The sequence below is a fragment of the Haematobia irritans genome, chromosome 2 (assembly GCF_050003625.1).
Source record: "Haematobia irritans isolate KBUSLIRL chromosome 2, ASM5000362v1, whole genome shotgun sequence".
Classification (NCBI taxonomy): domain Eukaryota; kingdom Metazoa; phylum Arthropoda; class Insecta; order Diptera; family Muscidae; genus Haematobia; species Haematobia irritans.
This window is the reverse complement of record NC_134398.1, coordinates 140,548,176-140,565,799: the sequence shown is the minus strand read 5'-3', so window position 1 is coordinate 140,565,799 and position 17,624 is coordinate 140,548,176. Positions and strand designations below refer to the sequence as shown.

Below are 17,624 nucleotides of genomic sequence, written 5' to 3'. Positions count from 1 at the left end.
GAAAAAATGACGTTTATAGCACGGCGCCATTTGCAATGTGAATTAAGAAGTAATTTATTTATTAAAAACTATTTGTGCGGGTTTATAAATCAAACACGGACCATCCCTGCCAGCATTTCAAAGTTCCATTTCATCCTCATCGCTACCACAGACTCGTAAATGTCACCACAACCATCGCGAACTGTGATGGGGGAAGCATATCAAAAAGTACAAAATGTACATGAAAGTATTTTGCCATCACTACTGTTATTTTTATTTTTTGTGAAACGCCAAGCGCAACCAGCTTGTTATATTTTATTTAAATAAAAACGAAATAACCCAATAAACACAAACGTTTGAAAAATGCTAAATTTCAACAATTTTTCAAACATTTTTTCAAAGGATTAGGGTAATATTCAAGTTGAGAAATTGTTGAGAAAATCGCGTTCTCAACAAAAAACAGACATTACCCTCAACAGTGAAATTCAACACATTAGCAATAATATCTCAAGTGTTATCCTCAAATTGAAATGCATCGCTACTCAATAATTTGTCAAACAATTTTCGATGCGAGTCAAATTCAAAATTAACATCGTTGCAAATACTTTTCAACCTAAATTTGTATGAATGATATCCCCACTTCAAATTGAAAGTCAAAGCCAAAATTCTATGAATTTTGTATAATTTATTCATTTTCATCAAAATAAAATATATAATAATGCACTACACTACATAATACACTACAATACCAATTGATAAATAATAATCTTATTAAACGTATCAACAAATAAGAACAAAATAAAAACAAACAACAAAACTTTAAATATCTTAAACACTTTTGCATTGATAATTCAATTTCCTTCCTTTTGGTGTCATAAAACAGCATTAAAATTTATTAACATGCGGGCAATTTGAAATTAGGAACGTACTGAACCGCGTGTTAGAATTGATTTCCAGCAGAAGGAATTCACAAAATATCCATTTTAAACTGATAATAGCATATGAATTAAACTGACGATTTGATGCACATTTTCATCCAGAAGTTGCTGATTTCAACAATTTGTTGTTTTTAATCATTTTAATTGGTTGCACTTGTAATGTTTCTGGAAACTTTTTCTTGTCGATAAGCCACTCATTTTTCATTGGTCAGCTTTTTAATGTTTGCAAGATGTAGCATCCAAAGATTTTAGTTTTCTGCAAAGAGATTTAAATTTAGTGTCTTCTCTAAAGTGTTGATTTCATTTTTAATATTGACGTACCATTATTATAAACTATTTGAAGCAGTTCCAGTTAATTGTCCACCATTTTTTCATCGGTCAGCTTTTTAATGTTTTCAAGAACGTAGAATCCATAATTTTAGTTTTCTGCAAAGAGATATACATTTAGTGACTTCCTTAAAGTTTTATTTCATTTATTATTTTCACTTACCTATTTTAATAAACTATTTGGTTATTTGTCTAAAATTTTTAATTTTTTTTTATTTCTTGCAATTGACCACGAACTTCGTTGCACAAATAAGTACTGAAAACCACATGGTTTTTTCGTTGCATTTTAGGGTAGTGTTTTGTCAAAGTTTTCTCATATTATCTTCAACACCTTTTCAAAGATTTCGTTAACATTTTGGCAAATTGGAAGTAATTCGCAAGCAATTTGAAGGTGTATTGAAGATGAGCTATTTCAAGTCAAGTTGAATTTATGTTGAAAATTATATTTACCCTCAAACTGAAAAGTTGTTGCATTTGAAAAACGCTCATCCTGTGTTTATTGGGAAAGTTCTGAAAATATAGATATTACGCTTAAAATTGTGAAAGGTATATGGTGAACAATTTTTGACTTTCCAAATGGAATAAAGTGATAGTTTTTCAAATATTTTTCCAGACACGCTGCCTCCATTGGGAATAAAAGTACTGGCTGATAGACGCTACAACATTTAACTTACAACTTGTAACTCAACATCAATCTCTTATTAATGCATAAAAATGTGTTAAATGTGATGTGATAGTCGTATAAATGTTATATTTATGAGAATTTATAAATGTTTCATAAAATTAATAAACATCTAAACAATCGTGTTTTACTTGACCACAATGATTCTTTTACAACTATCTTAAAATGCACTTGGTCTGATTGTTTGAAGGGGCTCTTATTGGCGTCCTTCTAAATGTATCCAGAAGGGCTCCTAATAATTGCACTCATGCGATACTTTTTTGTAGTAACTTGGCGTGGTACAACTTCTCAATAGTGACGGCGCTTTTCCGAGGAGTTTTGGATATCGTATACGACTGTTTTCGACGTAGTGGGGATTCTCAGAAGCGCCCCCAAATTCAAAAAATGTTTGCATTAATAAAAGAATGATGTTGAATTACAAGTTACATGTTGCAGCGTCTATCAGCAAGATTGTTTACTCTCTAAAGGCCGGTACTCTGTTCGGTTTTCGCATTGAAACTCCATACAAAACCAAAAAATGCGAAAAATTTGCGAAATTTTTTCCATTTGTGATACTTTGTTTTTTCGTGTTGAAAAACTGACGTTTATAGCACGGCGCCATTTGCAATGTGAATTAAGAAATAATTTATTTATTAAAAAATATTTGTGCGGGTTTATAAATCAAACACGGACCATATTTTTATTCCGAAACTATACAAAGGATCAAAGGAATAGCAGATCAATTGCCCAAGGAAAAATAAAATGTTATTTTGTAAAAACAAGCAACAACCACCAACTTAATCCAATATCGCTCCCTGTAAAATAGCGCTCCAAGCTACCTAAAAAAACGCCGCTTTCTATGTGCGAAATAATGGTTTCCATAAAAATTTTTCGCAAGAATGAACATAGTACCGGCCTTAAAGGAAAAAATTGTCATCAATATAGTTTATCCATTTTATTTCCATTAAGGTAAATTTTTGTGAAAAATAATAAAATTTACTCGTTTCAGTAAAAAAATCCTAAACTGTAAGCAGTTAGGAATAGTTCATTAACTAGAATAAGGCATGGAATTTTACTCATCCTATTTTCTTCGCTGGCTATAAGAATTTACTACTGAAAAGGTGGGTATTAAGTTCGAGTTTAGCCGCTAAAATAGCTAAAGTGAAAACTAAATCAGTAAGAAAAATGCATGAAATTATACATATTTGTTGCAAATTTTATTATAACTTGATGGGGAAAAGCCCAAAGCAAATGTTCACAAAGTTTGTATTCCTTAAAATGGATTATTAAGGTGAGTATTAAGTTCGAGTTTAGCCGCTAAAATTGCCATTTTTTCACGATTACTTTTCTTTAATAATACTTTTTAAGGAATACAAACTTTGTGAAAACTTGCTCTGGGCTATTCCCCATCAAGTTATAATAAAATTTGCAACAAATATGTATAATTTTATGCCTTTTCTTACTGATTTAGTTTTCACTTTAGTGAAAAAACTCGAACTTAATACCCACCTTTAAAGAAAAGTAATCGTGAAAAAAGACGTTTTTAGCGGCTAAACTCGAACTTAATACCCACCTAAAAAGAAAATTTTATTCACCGATAACAAAGCATTCGTAAAAATAAACAAAAACCGAACTAAAACCAAGTTTCCTCAAAATTAGTAAAATTTCTTATAAAATGATAATTGTGACTTCCTTTATAATAGAAAATTTTTCATACATACGAACAACACTTGGCATAGAAAAATATTTTAGTTCATTCGTACTAAGAAGTATACAATCCTTTCAAAACTTAAGGAAACACACTTGTTAGAATATAGGAAATTTTCCTAAATTTCTATTGTTTACCTGTAATCGATACCTGTCATCGTAATCGATGTGTTTGCGCGTGGGTGTAATCGATATATTTGTGCGTCGGTTGTTTTTTTAGTTGGAATCGCGTTGTTTTGGTATACGGAGAGATTGTTAAAAAATAATATGGTAAAATAATATGATAAATAACAAATAAAATATATAAAATATTTGTTATTTTAAATTAGTGAGAAAAATTTTCGTTTTTTTTAAATAAATCTATCAATGTTCGTGATAGTGTATAAAGAAAGAAAACACCAGCAGAATAACAACCCTTTCATTTGTCTCATTTTGGAATCTTCAATTATCAGGTAATATTCAGTGACGCTAACCTTTTGCAACAAAAATGTTTTATGATTTTTTTTATATTTGTAGGTATTGAAATTGTAAAAGGAGGACAAAATCGTTAGGCAGCAACTTATTAAAAGTGAAAAGTACAAGAAGAAGAAAAAGTGCGTTTTACAGTTGATAATATCACACGGAAATTGGAAATAGTGGAATAATAAACTAATATTTCAAAGAGATTCGATGCTGTTGATTCTTAATAAATATATTCAATATATTAATAAAACATGTCTTTTATTGAAGATAAAATTGCTTATAGAAATAAATAAAATTGTATTTAAAAACGAAGGTAAGCAGTTCTAATTATGAAGTGTTATGTATGTTGTGGTATACTTTGTGTCAGTAGGTGGCGTATGGGAGAAACTATAAGCACCTGCTGACGATACTTCGAACCCGTGAATGCCGGTCGTGGTACGCTAATTTGGTCCTCGGCTTAGCTTCAGCCATCGTGGTGTCCTTGGCGATCACGAGTTTGGTGCCATACAGTAACAAAAAAAACTGAAATCGTACCACTAGTTATGTTCACTATGCTTCATTTGATTTATCCCAATTCATGACTGTTGACATGTCTTGCGAGGATTCGGTTGGCAGTGAATCCCCTATTTATCCCACCCTATGAGTTGCTCTCCAAGCAAACTCCCTTGGACACCTCCATGCCTTAATGAGGGCCCCCAAAAATACCATGACTTTGTTCAAATCTCGCCCTACATTACCTCACGCTCAGCTCACTCAGAAATCATGACCATAGCCATATTTATACCAATATAATTCATTCCGAACACATTTATTTTATAACATTAGAAATTAATAAATTCACCTTAGCATAGTTCTTGATAATTCACAGAAATTGTATCCAAATAGAAATGTATACGATGATTGATTGGACAAAGTATTATTGAGTTATAATAGATGCAATAAATATGATCCAATAAAATATATGTCATACGAACAATTAGGGTTTCTTATATTTGAAATTCACAATAGCGTAGTTTTCTTTAGCACTACCGTAGAGTGAGACACGATCCAGATTAATAAAAAAGCTATTTTCAACAAGTGGACCGTATTGCGGTAATCCAATATTGGAATAGAAATTACATTTATCTAAGCATCGTAAGGCGAAATGGATTTCCCTAGAGACAATTTCGACCTGAGCCTCAAAGTCTGCTACACATCTCAATGGTTGATATTAGATCCAAATTAGATTTGGCATACGGCAGAAATAAGCTTAAGGATTGTTCTTTTCCTTTTAATCGGCTGCAAGTATCAAAGCAAACGAAATGTCACTAAAGAAATCAATTCCTTAGGGTTTAATATCTTTATGAATGGTGGCTCACTCTTCGAGTAAGTAATATTAGCTTATACCGGCTTTCCGTCGGTTAACGTGTAAAATATAAACACTAGTGTAATATAGACTTAGGTATGACTTTGTATAATACGCAAATTTATGAAAGAGCCTAAAAGTGTGTTGTAGTTCTTTTTTTTTTATAATTTGTTCTGATTACGTTTAGGGTAGATTCAGATAACGTTTCAACAAAACAAAACTTAAGGTTCTTTAATAAATCTGTGTTGAGTTTATGAAAAGTTGTATTTAGAATAATCAGATTATTATCTTAGAGAGTAATATTTATGAAATCAAATGACATATGATTCAAGCAAGTTATATTGGACTTATACCGGCTTTCCGTCGGTTTATACGTAAATAAAAAAAAGATGACACTAGTGTGCTGTAGGTGAAAATATGACTTAAGATTATTAACAGATCTGTAGAAGAGCCTAAAAGCGTATTCTATTGTTTGCTGTGATTATATTCAAACTAACCGCAGAGGGTGTTTCAAATAAATACAACTTAAATTTTTTTTTTTTTTCATCAAATCTGTTCAGTATTTAAGACCTTATAATATCCTTAGAAAAATAGATGAATTGTCTTAAAGACTACCAGCTTTTAGAACATTGACTTAAGTTATTAAAGCTATATATTAACTATACTATATCAAAATCATATAAAAAGAGTCAAAGCTATCCTATTCGGTATACGAGCTGACAAGACAAGTACGTAATGATATTGAAAACCACAATTTAGTAAATGAACGAAAGCTTGTTGAGTCACTTATAAAAGTAGAAGAAAGAGAAAAAAATTTACCCTACCTAAAATCGATCGATCTTATTGGGCTGTTATGGTTTTGTTTTGGAATTTTTCTAAAATCATACGTGTCTGCCTCATCAAAGAAAATGTAACCACAATCACTTAAAAGTCGGAATTAAGAAAAAATATGTATACGTAAATATAACCACAATTACTAATAGTGAAAATATATATGTATAATGGGACTATTTAAATACGATATTATAGAATATGATTAAACATCCTAGTCATCTCCACATACACGTACTTCGCACGGCCGGCACTTTTGACGGTCGACGGTCGTGCTGATACATGCAGGTTTTGGCAACCAGTCTGTCCCGCCCTGTACTTAACCTGGATGATAAATTGCGAGGATGATGGTGGTTAGAAAATCCGAAATACAAGATTGGAAAATTGCTCTGCTGAAACAACACTGGACGATGGCGAGTAGTATCCAGGCTTGTGTGGAATTGCCTTAATGAGAGTAAGCAGCATTCAGTTGTGTAGTTAAGGTTAACCTCTTCCCGATTGATGGTGGTGAATAAACATGCGACGAAATAAAGGTGATTGATGGGCAAACTTGTTGCAAACTTCTGGGGGTGTTGGACACGTGGTTTTTGCCTGTACTAGTTGTGGCCAGCTTTCTTAGATGGTGAGTTCATTTAACATCGATGGCCAGATACCGCATGCAGAGTTGAAATGGGCTGTAGTTTTGTATAAAACAAACTTGCTATATATATCGAATTAAACCAAGTATTATTTTTCTGTTCTTTTTCGGCGCACACTATTATGTTTACCTTAGATTATATCCTTCCCACAGCAGAACTGGAAGACAGCGTAGTTTCTGAGCAAATTGTTATCGCAGTCGTCGATGTTTTGTTTGTAACTGGGGTTGATCAAACGTTCACAATAACCAACAGACGACTCACTTCAAAATGTATTTAAACTGTGAAAATGTTCTCATGCTAACGTTGATGTACCAGTAGACAATTCAACGTACTGATGGCTGACGCGTAATGCAATCGCCCCCGCAAACGCGGTTATGTCACTGCAATAGGGGTTGGGGTGAATACCGTTGTGTTGACGACAACGTGCTCAAAAGGGTTTCCTTGCAATGGGTGGGGAATGCCAAAGTTAATTTTCCGCCAAAATTCTTGGTGCCGCGGCTGGCAAAAAAGATGGTGTGATTGCCAATAATCTGCACTCCAGACCAAAACAATTCCGTCGCCTTTGCAAATTGGAGGACGATAGATGTCCAACGAGGTTTCTTTTCTTGTATGCTCACAAAATTCAAGTCGGCGAGTCTTAACGGGTAGTGAAAACCGTGCTTCCAAGCTGGGCTTATGCGTGATGGTATAGACAGCAATTGTAATTATATGTGCAGTCCTCAAAAACTGTACATTCGATTTTTACTCGCGTGTTAAATTATTTCGGCTCCATTGATGGTCCTCACTTACCAGCAAAAACGCAAAAAGTAAATTGGAATTCGCAAACTAACAAGTAAGAAACTTCCCGCTTCCATTACCGGGTGGCCAGATCGCCAAAAATGCAATCCTAATATACGGAAGCAGACTGAACCCAATATGGGGTTCACACTACGATAAGCATGGATTTATTGTCCGATAAATTCACGCAATTTGTCGTAACCAAAACTCCACATAACAAACCCGATCAGTTTGCCGAAAGCCGGACGAAGGTGAACTGAATCGGGAAGTCGATTCGTTACCGCTATCTACTGCCGACGTGGGGAAGAACTGCGACCCTGAGTCACGAAGCCGGGCAAATGAATGTCTCTATTTCACCGGTGACATGTGTTGTAAATCTTTCGCATGATACACTCCTATTGTTCTGCCAGTTAGATCCTCAATTTCGTATAGATGTCTCCCGGTTTGTTTCACAACCCTGCATTTCACGAACTTCTTACACAGTTTTGCATTTATGTTCCTGGATGCATCGCTGAGTACGAAGTTTCTGCGCAATATCTCCTGGCCGGGAAGGAATCGGACTGTCCTCGTACGGGTATTGTATCTGGAGGCACTCTGTTCGTACGCGTTATGCAAGTTATCCTTCACCACACTCCGTAGCGCCTGCATCACGTCGCTCTTGGGCAAAATGTCAATATCCCCACTCTCCAATATTCCGAGCCTTCCTGCTAAATCATATGCACTGGCGTGAGTGATCATGTTCACCCCAAACAGTGCGAAATATGGTGAGAACCCTATGGAAGTATGCATAGTCGACCTTAACGAACACTCTACCGCAGACAAATGTTGGTCCCAATTGCGTTGATCTTCGGCTATATATGCTCGGATGGCGGATATAACCGACCGATTAGCTCTCTCGGACGCATTTGCCTGAGGAGAGTATACCGCATTTCGCATATGTTTACAACCATACCTCCTGAGGAAACCAGAAAATTCACTAGAGGTAAACTGTTTTCCATTATCTGAGTGTACCACTTGGGGCACCCCAAATTTATGGAAAACTTCCTCTTCCAAAAACCTCACGACCGATGCCGACGTCGCGTTGCGCAAGGGCTTCAACAACACGAACCTCGTAAGATGATCCAAAACGATGAGGATAAAAGCATTGCCCGATTTGGACCGTGGAAATGGTCCCAGAAAATCTATAAAGATTTTCTGCCACGGTCGATGGATTATCGTCTCCGCCCCCATAGGTGGGCGTAAAATCCTATTCGTTGCTTTTACCTCCTTACACAAAACGCAATTGTTGATATACGACCTGACCTCGGCCGCCATTTTAGGCCAATAAAAATACTGCCGAAGACCTGCTACTGTCTTGCCCATACCACAATGTGACCTGATAGTCGGCTCATGCGCGTTGGCTATTAGTCCAGTCGTAAGTTCAGACGGTACCCAGAGCTTCCAAGAAAAATCTTCGTGTATCACATTTCCATCCGATGGTAATGTCTTCCTATACACGAAGGATCCCTCGATCTTCAAATCGGGTAGTCTGCCCTCATTCGCAACCACATGCTCCCTCAGTCGCGCGTATTCCTCACCATGGAAAGCTGGAGACTCCAAATCAATAAGAGGCTTCTCTTCCACGAACATATTCACCTCATCCAAGTTCAAACGAGACAAAGTGTCGGCCACAACGTTTTGGCTACCTTTCCTGTGTTCGATATCGAAATCGTAGCTCTGAAGTTGAAGGCTCCACCTAGCAAGTCTTCCACTTAACTCCTTCTGACTCATCAGCCATTTTAGTGCACTGTGATCTGTGACCACGGTGAATTCCATGAGTTCGATGAAGGGCCGGAACTTTTTAATCGCGCTCACTACAGCTAAGCACTCACGCTCAGTAACGGTGTAGTTACGCTGCGCGCTTGTTAACTGCGCTGAGTGAAACGCGATTGGTCTTTCCAATCCTTCATCGTCCACCTGGTATAACACCGCGCCCACACCGAGATTCGAGGCGTCGCATTGCACGAAAAAGCGTCTTCTGAAGTCAGGATGAGTAAGTATCGGACTGCTGGTTAGAGCAGCTTTCATCCTATTGAAAGCGTCTACAGCTTCCGAATCGAACTCAAAACGTTTTGACTTCCTAAGGGTACGAGTGATAGGTGCTGATATAGTCGCATAATTTTGGATAAATCGACGGAACCATGAACAAAGTCCAAGAAATCGCCGCACATCCCGGGTACATTTTGGGATTGGAATTCTCATAATGCCATCAATCTTATCATGATCGGCCTTGAGCTTTCCTCCTCCAACAATGTATCCGAGATATCGCAACTCTTTCTGACAAAATCGAGACTTCTTCAGGTTTATGGTCAGTTTTGCATTCGACAATAAATCCCCGACTCTGCGCAGCAGATACATATGTGTATCGAAATCAGCAGACACCACCAGCAAATCATCCAAATACACGAAAACACGCTGTCTCAGTTCCGGCACGATCACCTTATCCATTAACCGGCATAACCGTTGGGCTGCATTACACAGGCCAAACGGCATGACAGTAAATTGATAGTGTGGTCGTCCAGGAACTGTGAAAGCGGTTTTCGGTCTACTCTCTTCCGAAAGTGGGATTTGCCAGAAGGCGTCCTTGAGATCGATACTGGATATGAAATATGTATCCTGCAATCTCCCAAGCAAAGCATCAATGTATGGGAGTGGATACGCGTCCTTTACCGTTTTCTCGTTGAGTTTACGAGCGTCCAAGCATAGCCTGTTCTTCTCCCCTCGGCGAACCAAAGTAACAGGAGAATTCCAGGGACTATTGCTGACCTCAATGACTCCTAAACTCAACATTCTGTCCAACTCCGCATACATTAATTTCTCCACTGCGGGTGAGACCGGGTAGTGTCTTTGCTTGACAGGAATAGCATCTGATGTATCTATCACATGCTCTTCCATCCAAGTTTTGCCAAGACCACACGTCTCAAAATCCAAAAAATGCGACTTAGCCTCCTCCAATGCCCTAATCTGTCCCTCCGAAAGAGCATGCATATTGTCGTCGGCCGTAGCAATTTCTGAAGACATACTACAGATAAGTTTCGGAGCTACCGAAAACAATCTCCAGAAATCGACGCCACAATACATATGATTCTCCAATGTAGGGACCAAATAAACATCCATCGTATGAACCTGATCGTCGTATGAGAGCCTAACTGACACCTTGCCCACACACGAAGCTCTTTCGCCATTTGCAGTACCAACGCTGCACTTGAAGACCGGCGTGACGTGTAAATTCAATTCCTTGACCAAAGATTCGCAGTTCTTTCCTAGTACGGTTACCGTAGCACCACTATCGAATAGTGCTACCACCTTTTTACCATTTACTAACACCTCTCGAAACGGACGCGGGTCAAAACAAGGTGCACCAGCTAACCTTGCCGACGCAATCTCTTGCCTACGCAAACGCCTTTTCCTATATCTCTCTCTCGCACCAAGTATCCTCTTTGAAACCCCCGGTGATGTAATCTCGGAATTAAAAATACGTTGCCTAACCTGCAAATAGTTTGCTAATCTAACATGAAATGGTCTCCTAATATCGGGTCTCGAATACCGTATAGTCTCATCAGAAGTCCGAATAGAATTATCTATAACAGGAGCGGTAGTACAAATCGAAGATTGGGTGGGGTTTAATCCATTTTGGGGCTCAAACGTGACTCCCCCTTGCCCACGTTCCCCTGGGAGTTTCCCTGCTGGCATTGAATGCATTGTGGGGAAGTCACATCCGGTGCCCCACAACGGTAACAAAATAGTGTCCTCTGCACCGAAGTGCACTTTCTAAAAGTGTGGCCTGTATCGCCACAATTCCAGCATTTTATACTCCCACCCGCCGAAATCTTCTTGCTACCCTGTCTCAATCGAATTTCATCAACCTGATCACCTGTCTCATCATCATAAATCTCACTTATATTCCTTGTCGGATTACCCCGAATCCTCGACTGCAAATCTCTCTCGAGCAAATCCTCGGCCTTTCGGCACTCAGATCGAAGGTGCTCCACCGTATAGATTTGCACTCCAAATATCATATGAGCCAACTTTGGCCTTAAGCCTGATCTAATAATATCGACAACCTCGAAATCCTGTAACGGCTTCGATAGCTTATTCCTAAGACTGGATATGTTGTCGATGAACTGAGCTGCCTTTTCATCCCTTCCTTGCTTTCTGTCCATGATTTGTCTCAACACCTCTACATTGGATTGGTATCTCCGAAACTCACGTATCATATCAGCCTTAAGATTGTCCAGGGTCAAATCAGGGTATAATTGTATCCTGTCCCAGTACCATTGGTTTGGGCGGCCCTCTAAAAGATGGTGAAAGCCATCCACCAACTCCTGATCTGGGACCTGATAACTACTCTGCATCCTACTAACCCTGAATATGAATTCCTCAACGGAAGGAGTCCTAGAAGTGGCATCGAATTTAATTCCCCATTTGCCAATGAATGGATATCTCGGGCCCTGATGCTGACCGTTGGGAGAAGGAGATGATCCGTCGCCGGCAGCCTGTCTGGGAACTGAATTATTCGTCGCCCTTTGCCTATTATGACCCGTCTGTTCCCTACTTGGTGGCATATCACGTGGCCAATTAATACCAGGAGAAGAATTATCAGAGTTATTGGCAGCGTTGGAGGGATTCGAGATAGCCAACTTTACCGCCTCAGCAATGGCCATTTTCATCTCCGATCGCATGAGTTCCATCATGGATGTTTGAGCCTGAGACACGGCCGCCTCCATAACCTCAAAAAATCCAGTACTGCTGAGGCCACCCATAGTATTGTTCCCATTCCCGGGATCCGTACGAGGACTATACGATGGTTGAGATACAGAACTCTCCTGACGCCTATCACCTACTAACGCCCCCTGGTCGCTGTTACCATTAGAAAGGTTTGGTGAATCCACCGCGTGATCACGAGAACTGCCCCGATCTACATCACCATTCACTACATTGTCAACGGCCAACGAATTCCGTCCGTTACGGATATTGACGTAAGCCCCCTGGCCGCGATATCGGGCAGCGCCAGAAAAATGTGGCTCATCAGATTCCGCCATAATGAATAATATCAATACCCGATGAGTAAATATAAGTGAAACCGAAATTCTATTATTCTATTTTAGGCGGCTAAAAAAAAAGGAAATCTATAAGTCGTATGGAAAATGTCAATTGTAACTGTCGTTAATTCAGAATAATATCATAAAGCTTATGCGGTAATCAGAGACGAAAATTGTACAAAGTCATGATATTGCAAAACATTCAACTACATTAATCACAATACAGATCAACAAATAAGCATAGTAAACTTGATCAATATTACTGCCGCGATTGAGGTACGCATATGACGGTATCCTCAAGACACAGTAAAATTCAAGCTTTCAAAATCCTCTGGAAGCAAATACAAATGAGAGTGTACTCAGATGAAGACACCAAAATAATCTGAAGTAAAAAAAAAAGAAAAAACACAATCCAAGATTCATCGCATTAGAGTGAAGTCATGAAAACTTCCCAGTCTAGTCGTATGATATCTGAATTTGTCAATTGAAACAGAAATTAGTCTGTAACAGAAAGAATATAGACAAACTACTTGGGTCGCATCGCAATAGATGGACGTCATAGAAACTTCCACTCTAGACTTATGAGACCCGCAATCGATTGTCTTGACATTTACTCGAGATTGAGCAAATATCAACCGCACGTTGAACAAACGTCGGCCTTGTAACGTTGGGCGCCATTCTTTTGTTATGTATGTTGTGGTATACTTTGTGTCAGTAGGTGGCGTATGGGAGAAACTATAAGCACCTGCTGACGATACTTCGAACCCGTGAATGCCGGTCGTGGTACGCTAATTTGGTCCTCGGCTTAGCTTCAGCCATCGTGGTGTCCTTGGCGATCACGAGTTTGGTGCCATACAGTAACAAAAAAAACTGAAATCGTACCACTAGTTATGTTCACTATGCTTCATTTGATTTATCCCAATTCATGACTGTTGACATGTCTTGCGAGGATTCGGTTGGCAGTGAATCCCCTATTTATCCCACCCTATGAGTTGCTCTCCAAGCAAACTCCCTTGGACACCTCCATGCCTTAATGAGGGCCCCCAAAAATACCATGACTTTGTTCAAATCTCGCCCTACATTACCTCACGCTCAGCTCACTCAGAAATCATGACCATAGCCATATTTATACCAATATAATTCATTCCGAACACATTTATTTTATAACATTAGAAATTAATAAATTCACCTTAGCATAGTTCTTGATAATTCACAGAAATTGTATCCAAATAGAAATGTATACGATGATTGATTGGACAAAGTATTATTGAGTTATAATAGATGCAATAAATATGATCCAATAAAATATATGTCATACGAACAATTAGGGTTTCTTATATTTGAAATTCACAATAGCGTAGTTTTCTTTAGCACTACCGTAGAGTGAGACACGATCCAGATTAATAAAAAAGCTATTTTCAACAAGTGGACCGTATTGCGGTAATCCAATATTGGAATAGAAATTACATTTATCTAAGCATCGTAAGGCGAAATGGATTTCCCTAGAGACAATTTCGACCTGAGCCTCAAAGTCTGCTACACATCTCAATGGTTGATATTAGATCCAAATTAGATTTGGCATACGGCAGAAATAAGCTTAAGGATTGTTCTTTTCCTTTTAATCGGCTGCAAGTATCAAAGCAAACGAAATGTCACTAAAGAAATCAATTCCTTAGGGTTTAATATCTTTATGAATGGTGGCTCACTCTTCGAGTAAGTAATATTAGCTTATACCGGCTTTCCGTCGGTTAACGTGTAAAATATAAACACTAGTGTAATATAGACTTAGGTATGACTTTGTATAATACGCAAATTTATGAAAGAGCCTAAAAGTGTGTTGTAGTTCTTTTTTTTTTATAATTTGTTCTGATTACGTTTAGGGTAGATTCAGATAACGTTTCAACAAAACAAAACTTAAGGTTCTTTAATAAATCTGTGTTGAGTTTATGAAAAGTTGTATTTAGAATAATCAGATTATTATCTTAGAGAGTAATATTTATGAAATCAAATGACATATGATTCAAGCAAGTTATATTGGACTTATACCGGCTTTCCGTCGGTTTATACGTAAATAAAAAAAAGATGACACTAGTGTGCTGTAGGTGAAAATATGACTTAAGATTATTAACAGATCTGTAGAAGAGCCTAAAAGCGTATTCTATTGTTTGCTGTGATTATATTCAAACTAACCGCAGAGGGTGTTTCAAATAAATACAACTTAAATTTTTTTTTTTTTTCATCAAATCTGTTCAGTATTTAAGACCTTATAATATCCTTAGAAAAATAGATGAATTGTCTTAAAGACTACCAGCTTTTAGAACATTGACTTAAGTTATTAAAGCTATATATTAACTATACTATATCAAAATCATATAAAAAGAGTCAAAGCTATCCTATTCGGTATACGAGCTGACAAGACAAGTACGTAATGATATTGAAAACCACAATTTAGTAAATGAACGAAAGCTTGTTGAGTCACTTATAAAAGTAGAAGAAAGAGAAAAAAATTTACCCTACCTAAAATCGATCGATCTTATTGGGCTGTTATGGTTTTGTTTTGGAATTTTTCTAAAATCATACGTGTCTGCCTCATCAAAGAAAATGTAACCACAATCACTTAAAAGTCGGAATTAAGAAAAAATATGTATACGTAAATATAACCACAATTACTAATAGTGAAAATATATATGTATAATGGGACTATTTAAATACGATATTATAGAATATGATTAAACATCCTAGTCATCTCCACATACACGTACTTCGCACGGCCGGCACTTTTGACGGTCGACGGTCGTGCTGATACATGCAGGTTTTGGCAACCAGTCTGTCCCGCCCTGTACTTAACCTGGATGATAAATTGCGAGGATGATGGTGGTTAGAAAATCCGAAATACAAGATTGGAAAATTGCTCTGCTGAAACAACACTGGACGATGGCGAGTAGTATCCAGGCTTGTGTGGAATTGCCTTAATGAGAGTAAGCAGCATTCAGTTGTGTAGTTAAGGTTAACCTCTTCCCGATTGATGGTGGTGAATAAACATGCGACGAAATAAAGGTGATTGATGGGCAAACTTGTTGCAAACTTCTGGGGGTGTTGGACACGTGGTTTTTGCCTGTACTAGTTGTGGCCAGCTTTCTTAGATGGTGAGTTCATTTAACATCGATGGCCAGATACCGCATGCAGAGTTGAAATGGGCTGTAGTTTTGTATAAAACAAACTTGCTATATATATCGAATTAAACCAAGTATTATTTTTCTGTTCTTTTTCGGCGCACACTATTATGTTTACCTTAGATTATATCCTTCCCACAGCAGAACTGGAAGACAGCGTAGTTTCTGAGCAAATTGTTATCGCAGTCGTCGATGTTTTGTTTGTAACTGGGGTTGATCAAACGTTCACAATAACCAACAGACGACTCACTTCAAAATGTATTTAAACTGTGAAAATGTTCTCATGCTAACGTTGATGTACCAGTAGACAATTCAACGTACTGATGGCTGACGCGTAATGCAATCGCCCCCGCAAACGCGGTTATGTCACTGCAATAGGGGTTGGGGTGAATACCGTTGTGTTGACGACAACGTGCTCAAAAGGGTTTCCTTGCAATGGGTGGGGAATGCCAAAGTTAATTTTCCGCCAAAATTCTTGGTGCCGCGGCTGGCAAAAAAGATGGTGTGATTGCCAATAATCTGCACTCCAGACCAAAACAATTCCGTCGCCTTTGCAAATTGGAGGACGATAGATGTCCAACGAGGTTTCTTTTCTTGTATGCTCACAAAATTCAAGTCGGCGAGTCTTAACGGGTAGTGAAAACCGTGCTTCCAAGCTGGGCTTATGCGTGATGGTATAGACAGCAATTGTAATTATATGTGCAGTCCTCAAAAACTGTACATTCGATTTTTACTCGCGTGTTAAATTATTTCGGCTCCATTGATGGTCCTCACTTACCAGCAAAAACGCAAAAAGTAAATTGGAATTCGCAAACTAACAAGTAAGAAACTTCCCGCTTCCATTACCGGGTGGCCAGATCGCCAAAAATGCAATCCTAATATACGGAAGCAGACTGAACCCAATATGGGGTTCACACTACGATAAGCATGGATTTATTGTCCGATAAATTCACGCAATTTGTCGTAACCAAAACTCCACATAACAGAAGTAAAAGTTTTACCACAAATGTGTAAGATTTGTCGAAATGAATGAAAAAATTTCAATAAAATCATTCCATATATGAATTCAAATTAGTTAAATTTTTTCATTCTGTAGTATAGTGGTATATAAATATAGGAAAATGTTAACTAATATATGGAATGCATTATTCCTAATTTCTACGAAAATCACATCGTTCAAACAAATAAAAATGTCTTTGGCGCTATACGAAGTTCAACTTTCTTCACAATGAGTTCATTTTAACTTAAAGAAGGGGTCACTTTTTTCTGGGTGTATTATAATTTATTTAAATAAAGACGATAATGAAGTGCTGAAAACATAGTTATTTCGCTTAAAATTATTAAAGGTATATTGGTGAACAATTGTTGACTTTCCAAATGGAATGAAGTGATGGTTTTTCTGATATTTTTCCAGATACGGTGCCTCCATCGAGAATAAACAAACGGCTAAAAGATGCTGCAACATCTAACTTGCTGCGTGTAAATCAACATCGTTCTTTTATTAATGCAAAATATTATGTTAAATGTTATGTGATAGCCGTACAAATATTATATTTATAAGAATTTATAAATGTTTAATCAAATTAATAAGCGTCTAAACAATCGGGTTTTACTTGACCACAATGATTCTTTTACAACTATCTTAAAATTCACTTTTTCTGATCATTTGACGGGGCTCTTATAGGCGTCGTTCTAAATTTATCTA

At 37.6% G+C, this 17,624-nt stretch overlaps 2 long non-coding RNA genes across 2 annotated transcripts; one reads left to right on the top strand and one right to left on the bottom strand.

Moving 5' to 3' along the window:
- Positions 1-3,873: 3,873 nt before the first annotated feature.
- Positions 3,874-4,324, top strand: LOC142224228 (uncharacterized). Its single transcript, XR_012719080.1, has 2 exons — positions 3,874-4,064; positions 4,129-4,324. It is a non-coding gene; the product is annotated as an uncharacterized LOC142224228 (long non-coding RNA).
- A 9,562-nt stretch (positions 4,325-13,886) lies between these two features.
- Positions 13,887-16,889, bottom strand: LOC142226333 (uncharacterized). Its single transcript, XR_012719656.1, has 2 exons — positions 16,038-16,889; positions 13,887-15,970 (listed from the first exon to the last, which is right to left on the bottom strand). It is a non-coding gene; the product is annotated as an uncharacterized LOC142226333 (long non-coding RNA).
- Between the last annotated feature and the right edge of the window lie 735 nt (positions 16,890-17,624).